This window comes from Neltuma alba, unplaced genomic scaffold (genome assembly GCF_004799145.2).
Source record: "Neltuma alba isolate B1F8T4 unplaced genomic scaffold, ASM479914v2 tig00012348_pilon, whole genome shotgun sequence".
Taxonomy (NCBI): domain Eukaryota; kingdom Viridiplantae; phylum Streptophyta; class Magnoliopsida; order Fabales; family Fabaceae; genus Neltuma; species Neltuma alba.
Genome location: NW_021636857.1, coordinates 123,147 through 130,866, shown reverse-complemented (window position 1 = coordinate 130,866; position 7,720 = coordinate 123,147). Strand labels below are relative to the sequence as shown.

Sequence of the window (7,720 nt, the reverse complement as noted above, 5' to 3'; positions counted from 1 at the left end):
ATGGTGAGCAAAGAACACAGTTAGAATGGCATTCTTTTTTTAGACTAGCCTTGGCTAGCTAATCAATAGCTCGATTAGTGTCTCTAAGAATCTAAAATCACTTAGTGATATCTGATAAACTAATTTATAGCCCCACGTGATGCGTAGTTTGTTTAAAACGTATAATAAATTAATAAAATAATTTAACTGAATAGGAGATGAAAATATTTCACAATGAAAGATAAAAAACTAGGATCGAGTAAAAACAGAGCAACCCTTACAAGCTATTTTCAAAAGAGTAATGCATTAGCAATATCTGTTTTATGTCATACCCGCATAAAAATAAGAAATCATTGTCCACTGCCTTAGCATCGTCTGAATCTATTGCAACATCAAGGGGGTGGGTGTACTCAAAATTTATTTCTTGTGTATGATCAAATGCTACTTTTGTCATGTTCTTGTGACTTACTTGTTAATGCCGGATACAAATTCTCAATTATCAAATTCATTTGTTTCAACCTTATTTCTCACTGAAATATCAAATGACAGTCATTTTATGATTTCATTTTTTTTTCCAGGAATATATCAGGTAATAACTATTCTTACTTTTTTTTTCCCCCGGTTATTACGTATTAAACACTTCTCTTTTGGCCAAAAAAGCCACTTCTCCGGCCAAAAACACAACCACCTCTGTTTTTCCCGCTCTTTTCCTGAAACAACAACCACACTTGAGAAAAATTGGATTTTGTTGTTAGAATCCTCACATGAGATTCGAGTTTGCTATCACAATTATATAAGAATAAGCAAGCAATGTCTGTAGTGTGGAGGCTTGAGTTGGAAGTCAAGCAAAGGAGCAAAATTAGGACTTCCAACTGAACCCCACTGTCATGTTATGAGAGACCCGAGAATAATTTCAATCTATTTGTCTCCTTTAACCTACCTACTTGTTTCGTTTAATTTCTTGTATATTGGAGACGAGTAATGCCATCACTATGTTAACCTATTGTCATGTAATATTGTTGTTCAATTAGAACATAGATTCATTTGAGACCGACTCCTTTAGAAGTGTTCAATGTTATGAAAGATATGAAACACGCCAGCTTCCACCCTGATTTCAGTTAACTATTGGTTAATTTGTAAATTTCGAAAACTTTCATTCTCAATCCGTTTCTCTGCTCGTCTGCATGTGAAATTCGTTGTTGTTGTTTTTTTTTTTTTAATTCCTTTCGTTGATTATTTTCTTGTAATAGCTCTCTGTCATGTGCAATGAATGGCCTAGTTATGTTTTGACCCATATCTGTCTTCCTCTTTTCATTTGCTTATACTTGCAGAATTTGTTGTTGCCCATAAAATCTTGGATCACCCTGTGTACATGGTTAAGTGTTTCAGCTGCACTTAGTGAACTAATATTTGCACCGCAGGGGACAAACATTCTCTTTGCAAAGGACCATTCTCCAATCTCTGCATTCCCATGGCTGCATTAGCAACAGGACCAGGTCAGGGAGGAGGACTACCGGGGAGACCAGTTATTGAAAAAGGCACTCCTGGTCGTGAGTCTGAGTTTGATTTGAGGTATTCAAATACTCCTTTGGTCATTAATATAAGATCCATTTAACAAATTTGATTAGATTAAGAAAGTTAGGTAAGTTAGTTAATTATAAAAAATGTGACATATTTTTCCTGAAATACCATAATTTTTGAGGGGATTGGTTTCCTTTTCCCTTTCCCTTCACAATAATTGGGATTTTCACCTAAAAATTATAGATCGCTATTGGTGCCTTGTCCTTCATGATGGTTTAAAAGCTGTTTTTAGCCATTTGTTAGTTTTCTGCTATGAAGCACAGATGCATTGTCGTATTTTAACATAAAAGAGAATTTTTAATCCTGGGGTTCCTAAGATGTGCAGGAAATCACGAAAAACAGCACCACCGTACCGAGTGATTCTGCACAACGACAACTTGAACAGACGTGAATGTGTTGTTCAAGTACTGATGAAGGTTATTCCTGGGATGACCCTTGATGATGCATATAACAATGACATCATGGTAGAAGCTCACTACAATGAGTTTGTCGGTGGTGATTATCTGTGCCCAAGCTGATGCTGAAGAACACTGCGCGCAACTAGGAGGCAATGGCCTATTCAATTCAATTGAACCTGCAAGTTGGGGCTGCTGCTAAAAGGTGTCAACATAAGATAAGTATTAATCTAGTCAACGTTGTCTAAAATGAAGTATGGGAATATTCATGTTAAAAAGGAGACAAAAATGTGTCAGTGTATGAAACTTGGTCTGCCATGAATCAATGATCGAGATATGGGGTAGTTGTGATTGAGTAAAGAATAATCTCAACCTCTGCATCAACTAGTGTTGCTCAAACTTTTTAAGGTTATGGATATATTTAATTGTATAGAGACGCCTTAAAAGTGAACTAAATAAAATGATGTTCTCAACATGCCTCTGGCATACATGTCCGAGTTTTACATTGGGATTAATCGGCAAGACAAATAAAATTTTGTTAATAAAAAAACAAATATCCAAAACTATTTTAGTCAAATTTTCTATCAAACACCCATCTTTGCAAGTCATCTCCTTCGTTTTGAATAGCATACTTCACGCACACTAGCTACGAGCCTTTTTGTTAAAGACGCATCGTGATCTTGAGTCATGTTCTAGTTTTTGACGGCATTATACTTTTTGTCAGTTTGGAAAAAAAAAAAAAAATCTCCTTTTGTTAAGCGTGGGCGTGGCGGTAAAAATTGAAACTAGCCAATTCCTGCCAACTTAGAGTGTGTTTTAGTGTGTTTTAGAATGCTGTTTGGATTCTATCTAAAAAAAACAAAGAATGCTGTTTGGAAGCCCATACATGCATCCCAACTAGAAAAGCTAAAGGTGTGGGTAAAAAAAAAAAAGTGTTTGGGCCCACATTTTGAGATCTGACATTTGGTCTTCAGATGGATTTCTGCAATAGGTTCCTTGGAGTTGTTTTTTTTCTAATTGGTAGTGCGTTCAGTAATGCTGTTGGAGCATTAATTGCATTTTAAAATTTGTTATCCACCTTGACCCTATCTTGCATGTATTTTCTCTCACCCGAGGGTAAAAGAAAAGGAGACAAAATCAAAGGCGCGCGAGCACATCTCTCACCTAAGTATTTTTGTTTTCTTTTCTAATAATAAATTAAATTTCTTTATTTTTAATAATTTTATTTTCAATATTTCTTTTAAAATGGTCACCTTATATATATATAATACTCCCTCTGTCCCTTTTTATAAGCAACATTGGAGCTCATTACGTAGATCAAAATGTTAGTTAAAATTAGTTAAAGACAATAATGTGTAGAAATTAAAAATTCTTTCTCTAAAATGTCCTTATTTATGGGGGAAAGTATAAGAGAGAGAATAAGAAAATTATTATAATAAAGAGAATTGTGGAAAAGAGAGAATGTGTGATGGAGAAATGATGGTTTAGAAAATGAGATAATAAATATATTGAGTATTAAAATAAGCAATTAATGAGGGTAAAATAGAAAATTCGCTACAAAAATTTAAGACAACTTACAAATGTTGCTTATATTTAAGGAAAAGAGGGAGATAGTAATTGTTGCTTATAAAATTAGATGAAGGGAGTATTAGATATGTATTACTCTTCCGGTCATAAATATAATACTCATTTTGTAGTGTAATTACATTACAAAATTGGTCTTATATTTAGGACTAGATGGAGTACTTAATAAAATTCATGTTCTTTTAAGTCATTTTGCATCTAAACTTGCCTTTTCATTTATCATCCAAACAAGTTTCAATTTCTCAAACTGATTTTTTTTAACAAAACTCATTCTAAATATAAATCACATTACACTATCTCACTTTTATCGAATCTGACTTCTGTGTAAAAGTCAGATTGAAAAAAATTACTTCTATCACTACTAATCTAAACACACCCCTAATTGTTAACCAATATTGAAATAAAGAAGAGGGGTTTCAAAACCTTCAATACATGCATGTGAACAGGGCAATCATTTTATCCAATAAACTAAACTTAAAATGAAAACAATGCAAGCATATGGATAAAAGAAAGTCATTATCGAATCATTGATCCGGCAGTGCCATCATCTATGAACAAGAGAAGCATCCATGTTAAGCAGAAAGTGGTCCTTCTATTCCTGTCAATCAGGGCTTTGGAAATGCATCCATGGAGTACATAGAGACGAAGTGTAGGTTTGTCGTTAAAAACGATCATTCTAATGAATTTAACTTGAAGAAGAACCAGGATTCAGGTATCAAAAAAAAAAAAAAACAGGATTCAGGTATTCCTAAGCCATGATCTTCTTCATTTTCACCATAAATGCTTGAGATGCGTTTTAGACTTCTTCATATAGGGGCTATGGCAAGAAACCTTGCAGATCTGTTGATTCATCTTCATTATAAACCCCCCCCCCAAGGCACTGCAGAGGTACTATATCAACAACGAAGAAGTCAAATTTATATAATTTGAATCATGAACACTGTAGACTTACTGTTGCTGTGGAATTGTATGTATTTGTCTAACTTTTTGATATCCCATGCAGTTTTACACAGGCATGAATTAAAATCTCACATAATGAAACGCAAATATGGAGAAGCTGGAGGATGCAATCTCCATATCCGAGAGGGGGAAACGAGAATAAATATGCATTACTGTTCTTTCAGATGTATGAGATGCCGAGCTCTTTATTCCAACAACAGTAGCAATAATGCCTAACGCTTGTCCCCTGCAAAATATAACTAAGAAACATAGTTCTCCACAAAAATTTCTGGACCTTATCACATTAGATGCATCCTACAGCCATTTTTATGCCTCTAGAAACGAAGGCTGCATTTGCACAGTATGCTCATACCTCTATATGTAACATTCGAACAAAGTATTGGTCAAGAACATGCACCATAACAGATAACAAAAATAAATTAATCAAATACTCCAAAACCAAATGGGTTCTTATCTGCAGCCAAGCCATAAATTGCCAGCTGAAACAGAACAAAGTTATGCCTAGTGACAGAAAACCATGTTCTCTAATTATGCTCCCCCGCTTCTTGTCACCCCCTTCACCAAAAAAAAGTGATTGAAAATGCCTGCAGAATGGTAAATACTGCATATATTGACCAAATAATACCTTTAACAAGATGGGGGAGAGAAAAATGAGCGGATAATGGCCGTTTAAACCCCTTCAAATCATCATCATCGACCTGGGAATGAAAACATTCAGTACTCAAAACACCACATATACAGCAAGTCAGGAATCTATGCTGAAATTAATTAATTACTTGATGGAAATAAATAGCGGAGGTATTATTCCAGCTCCTAAACAGATCCACAGACCAATTTATCATTGACGCAACCAGAGAAGCCGAGTATTTCTTAGGGAGAGTTGCTGTAAAATTCTAAGAAAGAAATATAATTACTATAAAGTCCTAATGATAACAAAGCAGTTTGCAATGATAAATCCTTGTGTAGGAAATGATAAATGTTCACTTATCATTGGTACTACTGTCGTAATTCTCCCTATATCTTAATTTTCATAAAACACTTTTTTTCTTACATCCAAGCACATAATGAGAGATGAGTTTGTTCATTCCATATAAAACTGATCTTTTTCACAATTCCCTCACGAAGCGCTCTTGTAATCGAAAGGTGTTGTAGTAAGGCTAATCAACTAGAAGGTAAATTTCTATATCATTTCTATAATGGTTTGTTTTATAATTATTCCATTTTCTTATTCACATTGATTTGTCTCATAACTATTCTATTCTCTTAATATTAATTTTCATTTAACTTTTATATGATAGTATCATCATGTCAAATCTCACGAAACTTGAGTTTGTGGCTCTTGACATTACTGGAAAGAATTATTTATCATGGATATTAGATGCGGAAATCCATCTAAATGCCAATGGTCTAGGAGACACAATCAAGGAAGGCAACCAAGCATCCAACCAAGATAAAGCCAAAGCCATGATCTTTTTACGTCACCATTTGCATGAGGGGCTCAAGATTGAATATTTGACCGTAAAAGATCCACTTGTTCTTTGGAACAATTTAAAGGAAAGGTATGACCATCAGAAAACTGTAATCCTTCCTAAAGCTCGTTATGACTGGATGCATTTACGTTTACAAGACTTTAAATCTGTGATCGAATATAATTCTGCAATGTTTAGAATCAGTTCTCAACTGAAATTATGTGGAGAAAAGATCACTGATGAAGATATGTTAGAAAAAACATTTTCCACATTTCATGCATCCAATGTGCTCCTGTAGCAGCAATACCGTGAGAAAGGTTTCAAAAAATATTCTAAATTAATTTCTTGCTTGCTTGTGGCTGAGCAAAATAATGAGCTTTTAATGAGGAATCATGAATCCCGTCCTACTGGCTCCACTCCATTCCCAGAAGTGAATGTAGTGGCAACTGAATCAACTCGTGGCCATGGTCGTGGACGTGGACGGGGTCGTGGTCGTGGCTGTGGGCGTGGCCGTGGACGTGGCCGTGGTCGTGGAGGCGGTCGTTCCCACCAGAAGTGGGCAAATAATGATGAGCATCACCAAAAAGAATCTAGTGGAAATAATAATCATGTTGAAAATCTTTGTTATCGTTGTGGTGGCAAGGGTCATTGATCTTGTACCTGTCGTACGCCAAAGCATTTGGTTGACCTCTATCAAGAATCGCTGAAAAATAAGAATAAGAATAAAAATAAAGGCAAAGAGCCAAAGGTGGAAACAAATTTTGTAGGAGAAAAAGGCGATTCTGATTATGGCAACATGGATGTTACTTACTTGGATGTTGCTGATTTCTTTGCCGATCCTGATGGAAGAATTGATCACTTAATTGGTGATGGAAGTGTTAAAAAATGAGTCATCTTGATGTAATTGAGTTTCTATAATTAAGTATATTTTCATGTTTTGCTTATAAGTGTGCTCTTTCACCTACCACAATAAATTCTGTACTTGTAAGGTTATTACCCCCAAAATAAATATAATTATGAGTTTTTATTCATGATAAAATTATATTTTCTTTTATTAATAATGTTTTCTTTTTAATCTTTTCCTATGTTTTTTTCATGAAGAATGACCATTATTGACATCAATAATGAAGATTTGTGTCTCGTTGATAGTGCAACAACTCACACAATACTCAGAAATGAGAAATATTTCTCTTCTCTGGTAATGCGAGAAGCCAATGTTCAGACTATATCTGGAAGTATAAATATGATTGAAGGCTCTGGAAGAGCTGATGTATTACTACCTGAAGGAACAAAATTACATATTGATAATGCATTTTACTCTACCAAGTCTAATAGAAATTTATTGAGCTTCAAGGATATCCGCAGAAATGGATATCATATTGAAACAATAAATGAAGGAAATCAAGAATACTTGGTTATCACAAACTTAATTTCTGATAAGAAATGCATTCTAGAAAAATTACCTGCCTTTTCTTCAGGCTTATACTACACACGTATTAGCACAATTGAAACACATGCTGTTGTAAACCAGAAGTTTACAAGTGAGAATAAATTTAACATTTGGCATGACCGGTTAGGCCATCCCGGGACTATTATGATGCGAAAAATAATTGAGAATTCATGTGGACATTCACTGAAAAGTCAACAGATTCCACAATCACATGTTTTCTCATGTGCTGCATGTTCTAAAGGAAAGTTAATCATTCAACCATCACCAGCAAAAATAGAAAGTGAGTCTCTCACATTTCTAAA

The 7,720-nt window shown here is 34.6% G+C and overlaps 1 pseudogene; it reads left to right on the top strand.

Moving 5' to 3' along the window:
* On the top strand, positions 1-2,157 carry LOC114726234 (ATP-dependent Clp protease adapter protein CLPS1, chloroplastic-like; annotated as a pseudogene).
* Positions 2,158-7,720: the final 5,563 nt, after the last annotated feature.